The sequence below is a fragment of the Sander lucioperca genome, chromosome 10, assembly GCF_008315115.2.
Source record: "Sander lucioperca isolate FBNREF2018 chromosome 10, SLUC_FBN_1.2, whole genome shotgun sequence".
Classification (NCBI taxonomy): Eukaryota; Metazoa; Chordata; class Actinopteri; order Perciformes; family Percidae; genus Sander; species Sander lucioperca.
In genome coordinates this window covers 14,055,575-14,068,110 of record NC_050182.1, presented here as the reverse complement: position 1 = coordinate 14,068,110, position 12,536 = coordinate 14,055,575, and the positions used below count along the sequence as shown (strand labels likewise).

General features: G+C 41.0%; 1 protein-coding gene across 2 annotated transcripts in view; it reads right to left on the bottom strand.

The window, feature by feature from the left end:
* The window catches only part of sv2a (synaptic vesicle glycoprotein 2A), a 56,251-nt gene extending 44,243 nt beyond the window's left edge, over positions 1 to 12,008 (bottom strand). The window contains exon 1 of one of the 2 annotated variants that reach the window (XM_036006179.1): positions 11,798 to 12,008. The gene's annotated coding sequence lies outside the window, so the exon portion shown is untranslated. Of the gene's footprint in view, positions 1 to 11,340; positions 11,362 to 11,797 lie in introns of those variants that run through there. The other variant, XM_036006180.1, reaches the window with a different exon arrangement.
* Between the last annotated feature and the right edge of the window lie 528 nt (positions 12,009 to 12,536).

Sequence of the window (12,536 nt, the reverse complement as noted above, 5' to 3'; positions counted from 1 at the left end):
GGGTAAGAAAATATATATTATTTTGTAATTTGGGTGAACTAACCCTTTAAAATAAGGCCTTGGAGGTTCTTTTTGCCATTTTTATTTTTATGTTATAATCTCTACAGATGTGATTGTTATTATTTCATCACTGATAGCAGAAAATTGCAAGAGTTAAGGTTACAAAGAGCCGATAGTTGTGATTGTGAATAATGTAACAGTGAATCATTGGTGGTGTTTTATAAGCTTTGTTGATCTACAACACTGTCCCGGTATTCAGAAGAGCAGCATAGTGGGAATATTATATTTCATATGTGAATAATCTTCTCAACTATTTACCTTTCAGAGGAGCACTGGAGATCTCCAGCTGCCACTGGAGGAGTTATAACCACATTAGTCCGACTCTGACAAGGCAGTTCTTTCAACACCAGTGCATAACCGTCATTCATAACTCTCGCCGATAGCCCTGAGAATTTAACAATTACTCTTCGCTGCACTGTTAAAACTCAAACGTTAAGAGCATCTGCTAAACTGCTGAAACCTTTCACATCAGTCTTTGGCACTCGATGATAGGAGCGGGACATTTTATTTAGTGGAAATACAAGACCCATTTAGCAGCAGACAGCTTTTGGCAGGGAAAAAGACAAGCAGTTAAGGGCTCAGAGAAGATGGATGAGGAGGAAGAAACCAGTGAACAGTTCACATAGAGCACCGCCACCGTCGCCCTTAAACCACACCACACTAAAAACGTTCTCTGAATAAACTAGCTTTGATGAAATCCCATCACACTCACAGCACAATTTATTTTCTTGACAGCATGAGATACACACAGTTACTATCTTTTCATCTGCTTTCTTTCTCTTCCCTGATGCCCAAATAAGACCTATGGAAAGCTGTACAGGACTGATTTTTAGCCCTAAATTTGACTGTTTCCTAACATGTTTCCATTAACAGATGTCCACATTGTGGTTTTGTCACATCATTTTTACTCATGTCCACATAAAAAAGGCACTGCTGTGTCTTTGATCTGGTTCACCTACTGCACACTTTAGTTTGACCCCATTATGACTGGTGGAGATATGTTGTGCAGTGTGTAGCTAGGTGTAAAACTGTCATAGGCCCAAGTGTTGTTTCAGCATCTAAAAAAGATCCAAGAAAGATGTCTTCATTTGAGCTGGACAATAAACTGAGATGCTATGGCTGAACAGAATTAAAGGTCCTATGACATGCTGCTTTTTGGATGCTTTTATATAGGTCTTAGTGGTCCCCTAATACTGTATCTGAAGTCTCTTTCCCGAAATTCAGCCTTGTTGCAGAATTACAGCCACTAGAGCCAGTCCCACAATGAGCTTTCCTTAGGATGTGCCATTTCTGTGTCTGTAGCTTTAAATGCTATTGAGGAGGAGAGGGGGGGGCAAGGTGGAGGGTGGGGGTGTGGCCTTGACCAACTGCATTGCTTCGCTTGTTTTCAAGCCATGATGTCTCTCTCTTTCTCATGGGCGGGCCAAATTCTCTGGGCGGGCAAAGCAGAGAAAGGGGAGGTAACCTTCCAGAAATTCCAGATCGGCCCATCTGAGCTTTCATTTTCTCAAAGGTGGAGCAGGATACCCAGAGCTTGGTTTACACCTATCGCCATTTCTAGCCACTGGGGGACCATAGGCAGGCTGGGGGAACTCATATTAATGTTAAATAACCTCATAAAGTGAAATTTTCATGCCATGGGACCGTTAAGAACAAATATTTTGCACCTTTGCACACAGTTTAGAGAATGCAATGTGCAGCATTTTATCATCAAGGAATCATCTAGCATCACATTACGACGTCACAGAGTTCCATGCTTGCTTTACTGATCAATATTTTTATATTATCAATGGGTCAAATGACTACTTGTATGAGAAAGGTGTCGCTCTACAAACCTCTGTAGTTCACCTTAACTCTACGGAGCGTTTTCCAGCTCATCGTTTTGGTTTTCTGGCCTACAACTTTACTGTTTCGGTTGACTCTCACTGCTCTTATCAACCTGGTTTAAAAAAAAAAAAAATAATAATTCTGCACCTCTGACCTACTGCACACAACATAAGCCTATTTCACACATGCACTGCAACCCTGAAATTATTTAGACATTACCCGGCGGAGCTGTACTGTATGTGAGAATGCAAATGTCTGAATCAGTCGGATCAGACAACGGTCTTAACTGCCAGCCCCCTAGAACAAAGTCTATGTAATCTCCGATTGAGCCTAAAGTGTGAGAATTCACAGCGAGTTATGGGTGTGTTGATGAAGTTTCTATCGGCTTGCGCAAAACCGTAAGAAAACAAACGAAGATGGCAATGAAAATGTCTAACTGGAGAGACGACGAGATTCTGAAACTTCTGTCGGTAAGAGCCAGCGCAGAAATCAGACAAATTCAAGGAACAGCAAGAGACTTGGTTGTTTATGACAAAATTGCGAATCACCTCCGTGACGCAGTGTAATCTGCATCATGTCTGCTGCACGCTCTACCCAGCGCCTAAACCAAACAGAGTATTTCTAATAACACAATCTCCTGTTGTATGCTACATGTCTGAAAGATAAACTCCGGACTACGTCGGGACCTGATTCTCCAGACATTGCCCGGAGTTTATATGTGAAACATCTTAAGTGGAGCATTTGGCAGCTTAAAAGACAAATATTTCCATTAGAAGTTGGTAGGGACCAAAAACAGAGCTAAAAAGAGAGAGTGTTGGACTTAAACTATTTGTGTAGCTAGAAACTCCAAGTAGATGCTAATGTTACTCCATGCTACTGTAGATGTGTAACACATTTACCATTTTAACTCTCTCGCCGAGAGGCCAAAGAATTAATACAGGTTGTGAGCAATAAACAGCATCACATTAAGACAAACAAGACCTACACAGAAAATATTGGATTCTATTTTAGAGTCTAAACTATATTTATATTCACCTGCTGGATTTCTTTGTGACATGAAGAAAGACAGCTTCATGGAACATAAATGAAAGGCTTCTGTTCTGTCTGTGTAAAAAGACCTAAGAGCCTTCTGAGATTCTGGCAAGAACATACTGTAGCGAGTGAAATAGTGATGTCGGAAAACCTTTTCAACAGAGCAACACATAAAACAAAAGGAACCCACAGCAACACCAGGAAGCAGTAACAACCTTCAACAGGAAACAATGGGGATTAATTAAACCCCATTGTGTCATGCTGTGCAAACCAAACATTGTTCAAACTAGCATAGAGCCAAAAGATTCCAAATATACCAAAATAGTTTAGGCTGAATTTGGGCTAAATTTGCATAATATGATGCACAAGGCATCTAGAATGTTTTTCTCCATTTGATGGCACGGACAGTTATCTCATAGTCAATGATTGAAATCATTAAATTAACTAAACATCTGATAATCTACTTCATGCCTCTGAAAGGTGTAACAGTGTCTGAAAAGTTTCTGTTTCTGGAGCTCTCAAAGCCTCAGGTACATTATTTTACAAATTTCTCGTGTTGGTTGCAAAGTTGCATCCAATTAACAGCCCCTTCGTTGGCTGTCAGGATGAGTCATTGCCGTCTCCAAATATAAACCCAGCTTACATCACCACGCATATTAACCCACCTTCACACATACACGTTAACACATAACTTCATGCATAAATATCACTCTCCAGTAGGGCTGCAACTATTATTTTCATTATCGGTTAATCGTTTGGTCAGTTAAATGTCAGATAAAATCCCTGTTCAAATTTTCCACTCCAAGATGAGGTGTTCAACTGTCTTGTTTTGTCCTGCTAACAGTCTAAAACCTAACATTATAATATAGAAAAGTAACACACACCTGTAGTGAGGTGCTGATCACTGGAGATAGACTTGAAAGTAAGAAAAAAGTGTTACACACTCTGGCTCCATATGCATATCTCTATTTATTCTGACCTAGTCTATATCCACGACATTCCACCAGGGTTGCTCCGTTACAAACGGAAATTCCACCGGATTTCACTCGTCGTCCAGACTTTTGAACGTCCGCATGTTCCACCAAAACAAGTTCCTTCCCGAGGCTTTTTTGTAGAGGCACTGTGGTTCTGTCCGGTGCTTAGCTTAGGTGCGATTGTGATTGATGTAAGGAAATGCCAATAAACCAGAGCACGTTTTTCTCCCATCCCAGAATGCTGTGTGGACTAGCCAGACCCTCCTCCGCAGCGCTGTGGAGGAAGGTCTGGCAATGCGATACAAATTCTGACCTAACGATAAAACCTAGTGATATTCAGTTTACTATTGCTCAAACAATTAATGTTTTAATCATGTATCAAAATTGTTCATTTATACTTATTTTCCATTAATCAACTTATCGACTTATCGAATTGTTTCGGCTCTTTTTTTCAACACAGGAATAAACAGTGAAGTACAGCTGTGCGGTTTAAATATATGTGTTAACTGTATGTTTTTCCAATTAAAAAAAATGTTTAGGCCTTAATTTTTATAGGACAGCTCAGACTTGAAAGGGGAGAGAGAGGGGGTATGACATGCAGCAAAGGGCCGCAGGTTGGAGGCGAACCTGCGGCCGCTGCGTCAAGGAGTAAACCTCTATATATGGGCGTGCACTCTACCAGGTGAGCCACCCAGACGCCCACCAATTTTAACATACATCATGATGGCAAATATATGCAAAATCACAATGCATCAAATCGATGTTGAAAATATTGACGTCTACTTATATTAAATTAATTAATTGGTGTTATTGCTGCAGTCTTTTCTCCACTTTTCATTCACACATTCCCACACTGAATTAAATCTTGATGCTCATTTTGACGGCACAGTCGCTGCCGTTATTAGTGTGACAGAGATGAGCATGAGTGATGATAGTCTTTGTCAATGAGTGTGTGTGTGTGCGTACATAGATGTGTGTGTCAACGAGATAAAGAAATGGATGTGAGCAAAAGTGAGAGATTTATGCAGAGAGAGGGGGGGGGGGGGGGGGATGATTAGGTCAGTGGTGAATCCTCAGAGCTGCAGATGGCTGGTAATGTCATGCAGCGCCGAATGCATTTCTCTTGACATCTTTGATTTCTTGTCGTGACGCACGCAGTGAATTTTCTCCTCTGATAGACAGAGAAAGCATGGATGCTGATGAAATGTGATGGATTCCTGAAACGCCACTGTACATATCTATTATGACAAAAAAAACAAAGCATCAGCTTAAGCTTGATATTCAAAGATGAAGTCGTGGCCAGAGTCCTTTCTAAAGTCAATAAAACTCCAGCAACTGGCTTCTAGTACAGCTTCATGTGCTTTCTTTTTGTTTTTACATGTTATTTAGGGGCATTTATTCTTCACAATAGCCACTGGAGAAAAATAGAAAACATTATCTATATAATTATTCCTGACAGCCCCCTGAGATGCACATAAAACACCCCTGAAGCACACAATAATAAAATCTGACTTTGTCTTCATGTGTAAGACACTGGGTGGCCACTGATATCTCCGTTGAGTCTTTTCTGCTCACATGAGTGCATCAGGAGTGATGCATTTTGGGTCGGGTCAGCACAGCCCACGCTCTTGCTCCATTTGAAGATTTCCCCCCCACAAGACTCAGTCAACAAACACCTACGCTCATAATAAAGCACGCTCAGAGGAGATGTATGCTCATTTCAAATCAGCTCGCCAAAGTGGAAAAAGTAATACTATATATAACATTATCTGTAGGAGGAGGTCTTGACTGCTAAATCATAACACAACAAAATATTTAATTTTATAAACAGTCTTTACATTCTGAAAAGGTAATTTCTTTGTATTGCTCATTTCTTAACAAGCACTGTGTGGCTCGGACGAGTCAAAGCTTAAATACACACACACACACACACACACACACACACACACACACACACACAACTCTGAATTAAGCAGGATTTTTCATCCGTCCTCATCCATCATTGTTCTATCAGCTACTCTGGTCTGAGCTTCCAGGGCAGTCCTCCTGAGGCTGTGTGAAGGATCAATTATTTAAGTCTTGTTTTCTGGCCACAAGGACAGAGATGCCCGAGTCAACTCGCCCACTCAGCAGTGATGAATGGGTGCGTTAAAAAACAACTCTTCTCCCAGCTGCCTCGGCCCAGCTCCTGCTCATCTGCACCAACCAAAGTGTGACATCTGCACAGAGTCACACAGGAAGTGACAGCTTTACTCAGCTGCACCATGTTCCTGCGTGGCTTCAGGCCCATCCAGGCTAAGGAGATAACAGCAGCCTGAAAGGGGGTGTGATGATTGGTTGTTAGGCTTACAGAGCCATAGCGCTTCCGCGGCTGCAAAGACCCCTTTGGGAGAATGTGCAGCCTAACATGAGTTACGTCACTGTTCCCTTGCTCGGGCTCTGTGTGCACCGTCACCCTGGTGGCACCAAAGCGGCTAGCAACACCGTGTCAAACAGTGACGTCAGCGTTCTGCATCCATTTTGGCTTTGCTCACTGCAAAATGGACTGAAGAGGAGTGAGACTGAGGGTAGCTGAGAAGTGCAGTTCAAAACCTGCAGCACAAGTGGTTGTGCACAATACAGCGGTGTGAGTTTTTCACAGCACGTACAAGCAGCTCACATTACTGTCATTTTCTAACGTTTAGCACATTAGCATTCACCACTTGTGTCGCTACAAGTTAATTATGTTGTGACCTGCAGTCATTTCATGTTTTTCTTAAATTGAAGTTGTTTGATAGAAAATGACTGACCTGCTTAGACAAATTACCAGTGATGGAAGAAGTATTCAGATCCTTTACTTAAGTAAAAGTACATACCACACTGTCCTGCATTCAAAACCTCTAGGTTAAAGGTGTGTATATATATATATATATATATATATATATATATATATATATATGTGTAGTATTAGCAAAATGTACTTTAAAGTATGAGTAAAAGTACTCATTGTGCAGTAAAATGTTCCCTGTCAGTGTTATATTATACTGTATATGACACCTCTGGATTAATATTACTGCTGTATTCATGTAGATGTGTAAGGTTGTGCTAATTTTATCTCATTTATATACTGTTGGGTAGTTTAACCTACAGCAATGCATCACATTCTATAAGGTCATAATTAGTTTGCAGCGTTGCTGTCCTGTGAGAACCACGTATCTCTAAGCCACCTTTCATGAAACACTGCTCTGTTTTCAGCTTTGTGAAGATACCAAAAGGATATCCAATACGCTTTTTAAATAGTTTATTTAGCTTAAGAAGTAGGAGAATTTTCTGTTTATCAGAAACATTAAATTTCAATATGACCAAATTTGTAGATACATGGTTTTTAATGGACCGGAAGGGGATGAAAAAATTTAATCTTAAAAGTAACTAAAGCTATCAGACAAATGTAGTGAAGTAAAAAAAGTAAAATATTCGCCTCTGAGCACAAGGATGAGATGTATACAAGTACCTCAAATATGTACTTCAGTACAGTACTTGAGTAAATGTACTCAGTTTCATTCCACCAATGCAAATTGCAAAAATGAAGGAAACTAAAACACAATGAAAATGGGTCAAATTAATCATTGTATGTATGCTACTGTATGTTCTGTCTATAATGGAGTGGAATGGAAATTTCTAAGTGACCCCAAACTTTTGACCGGTAGTGTATTTCACTCTGGACTAAAGTAGTGGAACTACTGACTTTACCATAATACAATTGTGAAAATAAAAAAGGGCCCTGAGATGTTAAAATCAGGTGAACATGCTCTGCAATAGTGAATCATGTACTGCAAGACACCACCACTACTACTTCCAAAGAGAAAATGAATTCTTCCTAGACACCAAAGAATATTTAGGCCAAACTCTCTCTGCAGATATCACTTCCACTGCACACCAGAGATGCTCTGCTGCAGCTCTTCTCTCTCAGTGAACAATGGGTGTGATGTTTTTTTTTTTTATTATTTTATGGTTGTTTGAATTAAATTGTTGCCAGTACAAGCTTTGCTCTTCCTTCCCTGTGCATCAAAGCCATTTGTGTTTCTGCTGGAGCTGCGGCGTGTGTCATCTCATCATCACTGTGCTCAGCTCAAACTGCCGAACACTTAGTCTTCAAAGTAGTGGAGCAGAAAGGAGAAGCGCTTTATTTAACAGGTACCATGATTTCTTAATAATCTCCTGGAAGGTTTCTTGTCAGGTCTTTGTAATTAGGTTCACATCACAGAGGAACTAGAGACAATAATCTGAGAAAAGACACATTTTGAAAAATATGCTTTTTTTTGCTTGCTTGCCGAGTGTTGTGTGTTAACTATGGGGCGATGTGTGGATGCAATTAGCTTAGCCTAGCATAAAGACTAGCAAGGGACACACCTAACCTTGCTCTCTCCAAAAATAAGCCTAACAGCTCCTGTGAAGCTGACTAATTAACATGTCGTCATTTGTTTAATCTTTATACAAACTGAAATGTAAAAAGTTGTGTTTTTTACTGGGAGCTACGTGCCACTTCCTGTCTTTAAGCTAAGCTAAGCTAACTGCCTTCTGGTTCCAGCTCCATCCGTAACGCACAGAAAGTGTTTTATCAATCTTATCATCTAACTTTCGGCAAGAAAGTGAATAAGTATAAATCCTAAACAATCTAGCCATTTCTTTAAGTAACCACTTATTTAAAATTGTTTTTCAGAAAGAGCAAAGGTACAATTTCCTTAAAAGAACTGCCAAAATCTTAATGATTTGAATAGCTGACAGAGACCATCAACTCAAGTAAATATTAATGTGTTTTAATTGTGCACTTTCCCAAAATTCACAAGTATACTGAAAGATCTACATGTTTACATTGCAGTTACTTAAAAAAAGGTTAAGTGAATTAATCAGGTGAAGCCTAAACACTGTCTCCATTTGCAATATTGGCACATTACAGAGCCCTTACCAGAAACCTCCCTAAGAAATTGCACTTACATACAAGTTTCTTTCTATTAAATATTATTACATTATTAGAATAGTTTGGGACTTGTAAAATAAACCTGTACTATCCCTGATGGGGGAAATACTACTGTAAAAATAGATTTCACAAATTTAAAAACTAAGCTAAAAAGGCTGGGCCAATACATATTAAATGCATTTGTTTAAAAGCAGAAGACAGTAGTCGGACACCTCCTCTGGTAAAAAAAAAGAAGAAACAAATGCACTGTCAGTTGTTAAATGGGAGAGTTTGGCTGTAATCGCTTCTTCGACCCACCAATCTGGAGACGACAGAGAAAGCAATCCATTATCTCTCAGTCTCACAGTAAATCTTTAGCGGAGAGCAACATTTCAGCAGCAGCAACACAAGCCAAAAACAGACCTGTGTAGAAAGACCATGCAGCACAAATGAACCAGTGTTTCCTGGAAGCACCAATCTAAATGTTGAAACAGCTGTGCTAATTGCTGATCTTGACAACACCCGGATTGGGTAGTTGAGGAGAATATCTGTGCTCTGCTGCACCGCAACCTGTGGGGTTATTAGCTGTTATGCTAATATATCCGGCTCCACTGCTCGCAGCTGCAGGGAGAGGCGAGCTGTAACTTGCGACAGGGCTAATCTCTGTGGACAGACCAGAGCACGGCCCAATCAGCAGGGGTAGCAGGCAGAAAATGAGAACACCAAACAGAGCAGCTCCCTTAGCTCTTCCTGGTTTCAAGTGGAGCTCCTGTGTGTTAAGGTGTTGGAACAACATCAGCCTCACCTGCCCCACTGATGTCAAGTCACTCTGCTTCTGTTGTGCTGAGTGATGGCTCGGGGCGTAGAAAACTCTTAATCAATTCAACATGCTGTTAACTCTTTTTAATCTTTAGCCACAGACTGCAAAACAACATGGACATGTAGTCAGTAACATCACTCATTATTGTCTCTATTATTTCATAACCATTTTGCCTAAAATGTGATTTCCCACAGCCCACGGTGACACATTTAGACAGCTTGTTACATTCAGCCAACAATCCAAAACAGGATATTCAGTTTACTATATGAGAAAGAAAAGCATCAAATCCTCTCATTTAAAAGATAGAAGCAGCAAATATTTGACATTTGTTTGAACGATTGATAATTATCAAATAGTTGCTGTTGTTCATTTTCTGCTAATCGTTTTATCGACTTATTGTTGTAGCTCTAAAAGTGATGTTTTGAAGCACAGATTTGGGTTTACCACTTGCAGCTATCTTTACTGCTGCACCACTGCAAAGTTGTAGCAAACATCTCTACTAATAGTTACAGCCTCTTTTGCTGCAGGTTGAGTGACAGCTCAAATAGGATTCATATTGAAAACCTTTAGACATTGATATTGCACTGTTAAGAAGGTGTGGGATTCTATTCCTACAGCTGGCTTGGTGTTCTCCTCCTGCATGTCTAAAGTCTCAAGCTTAGCACAACACTGCACACATGTGTAAATGGGTTGAAGGATGGATTGCATAAAAACATAAGACTGAATTACCACAACACAAAAACAGAAAAGCATCTTCCTGAAGAATGGATGGGTGCATAAGAAGTCAACATCCAGTCACAAAGAAAAGAAAACCCTGTCAACAGGATATGTTTGATCGCAGTGAACTCTGTTGAAGAGGAGATTTTGTCATGATTGCGAAGGTAAAGATGTAACCAGGGCTCTTATTGCAGCCTGACAACGGCTAATTAAGAGACTGAAAGTGTGTCAGGCCTTCAATCACAAACCATAAATCATTTTTGTTTTTTTGAAGAAAAGAGGGCAGAGAATCAGCTGTAGTCCTGCAGGTTTGCAACGGTAGATGCTCCCCTCACTGCCACCCCTCATGTGGGTTGGATGCATAAACAGCTCAGACACTGCCTGAGCTGCAGTCATGGCTGCCACAGGGACAACATATCAGACATGCCAATTTGTAACCACCTCCAAACACAGAATAGACCACAAATCTATGCCATATATCATGTTCCAACGGCGTATTCATCTTCCTCTTTTAAAGGTCACTCACAATATCAAACAATGTCCTCTCTGGGCAAAGGCGTTTCAGCACCACCGACATAAACCACCGCAAAGCAACGCCACAGAGAAAAGCAGGGGTGGGGGGGAATTGCTCGTCACTCTTCTCCATCACATTCTCCCCCGATGGGTTTCTACAAGGTCATTTTCACGCACGACGCAGGAGACACCCAGATTCACTGACTCTTTCCCTGATGTTGTACTAATTAAATGTAGCATATAAGCAGGGCAACACACTTTTCAACAAGCTGAGAAAAAGTAGTTTTAATGGCAGACCTACAAATGTATGACCTGAAGAGAGAAGGCGGAACAGGCGACGGAGAGGGGCAAGGGCATCGGTGCCCAAACCATCACCAATTAGACCAAACTGGATCCATGACGGGAAGCTGAACATAATGTGCTGTTTCATGACATTAAAACATACCACTGTAACCTCCTACCTTTACCTTCCTGCCTCCTCCTCAGAGTCAATCCTCTGCTCTGGGATGAATGATGGTCGCCGTTACGCACAAGACCTCCCAGCGAGAACAAGAACGCAGGGCGCATTTCGCCAAAATCAGAAATCTTCAAATCTTGCCTGCACTGCAACATTTCATACGAACAGCCTACATTTGCTTATTCACAAATCGACTTGTTCCTTGATTTCCTTTCGGGTACAGTTTTAGGGGTCACCGCGTAGCGCAGGGCAGACCTTTAAACTCGTTTTTAGCGAATAAATGTCGAGTTGTATCATAAACACATGTAGCCTAAATCTTCCTTCCTGTTATCCTGCATCTGGATACGGTGCACCTACACCGTCGATAACGGCAGCAGACGAGGAAATTAGGGGAATTATTGAAATAAAAAGGAAGATTCAGATTAAATTGCACATTTCAGAAGGATTGTTCATTTGCTTACCTTTATAGTGGGAAGGTCAGCGCGTTTTAGGGTGACCGGGATTCGCTTTTTTTTTTTTTTGGTCCGTGCAGGGAGTCACCCCGAGTACCTGAAGCAAAAAGGTCCTGTGTGCCCCTGTGATGTCCACTGACGTAGTAGCAGAGAGCTGCACCCTCCTCCCACCCCTCCGCCCCTTTTTACTTACTACAACATCCCTCTTGGATGGCGACACCGCCCCCTCCTCATCCTCCTCCACTCCCATCTCTCCTCCAGCAGACACCATTCCGCTCAGAAAGAACAGGGGGGGGTGTAGCTGCTTTTGCATGAAACCTGAAACGGTGAAGGCAATTTATTTTTCTCCTGAGTGAGTCAGTCATTAGCGAGTCTAAATATGACAGGGTCACACTTTATGTGGGATGCACACAGCCAGGTGGGGAAAGCACTCTCCGCGCTTAATGCTCGATGTGTCTCAGTTTTAGACTGGCATTTTTTTAGACTGGCATTGGCTCCATATGAAATGTGCAAGGCGAGCCTCTCCCTGCACGTGCTTTGGGCTCGTGCCTATAATTGGCCATGTTAAAAAGAATGGGGAAGAAATCACAAGGATGCCCCTGGTGGAAAACTGCTGAAATCCTATTTTATTAATTTTCTAAGTATCTGACACAAATATCAGTATTTCAGTAATATACGGAAACCATGAGATAAAAATAACATCTATATACAATATTGTAGATTAGCAATAAAGCCTTTAAGTTAACTG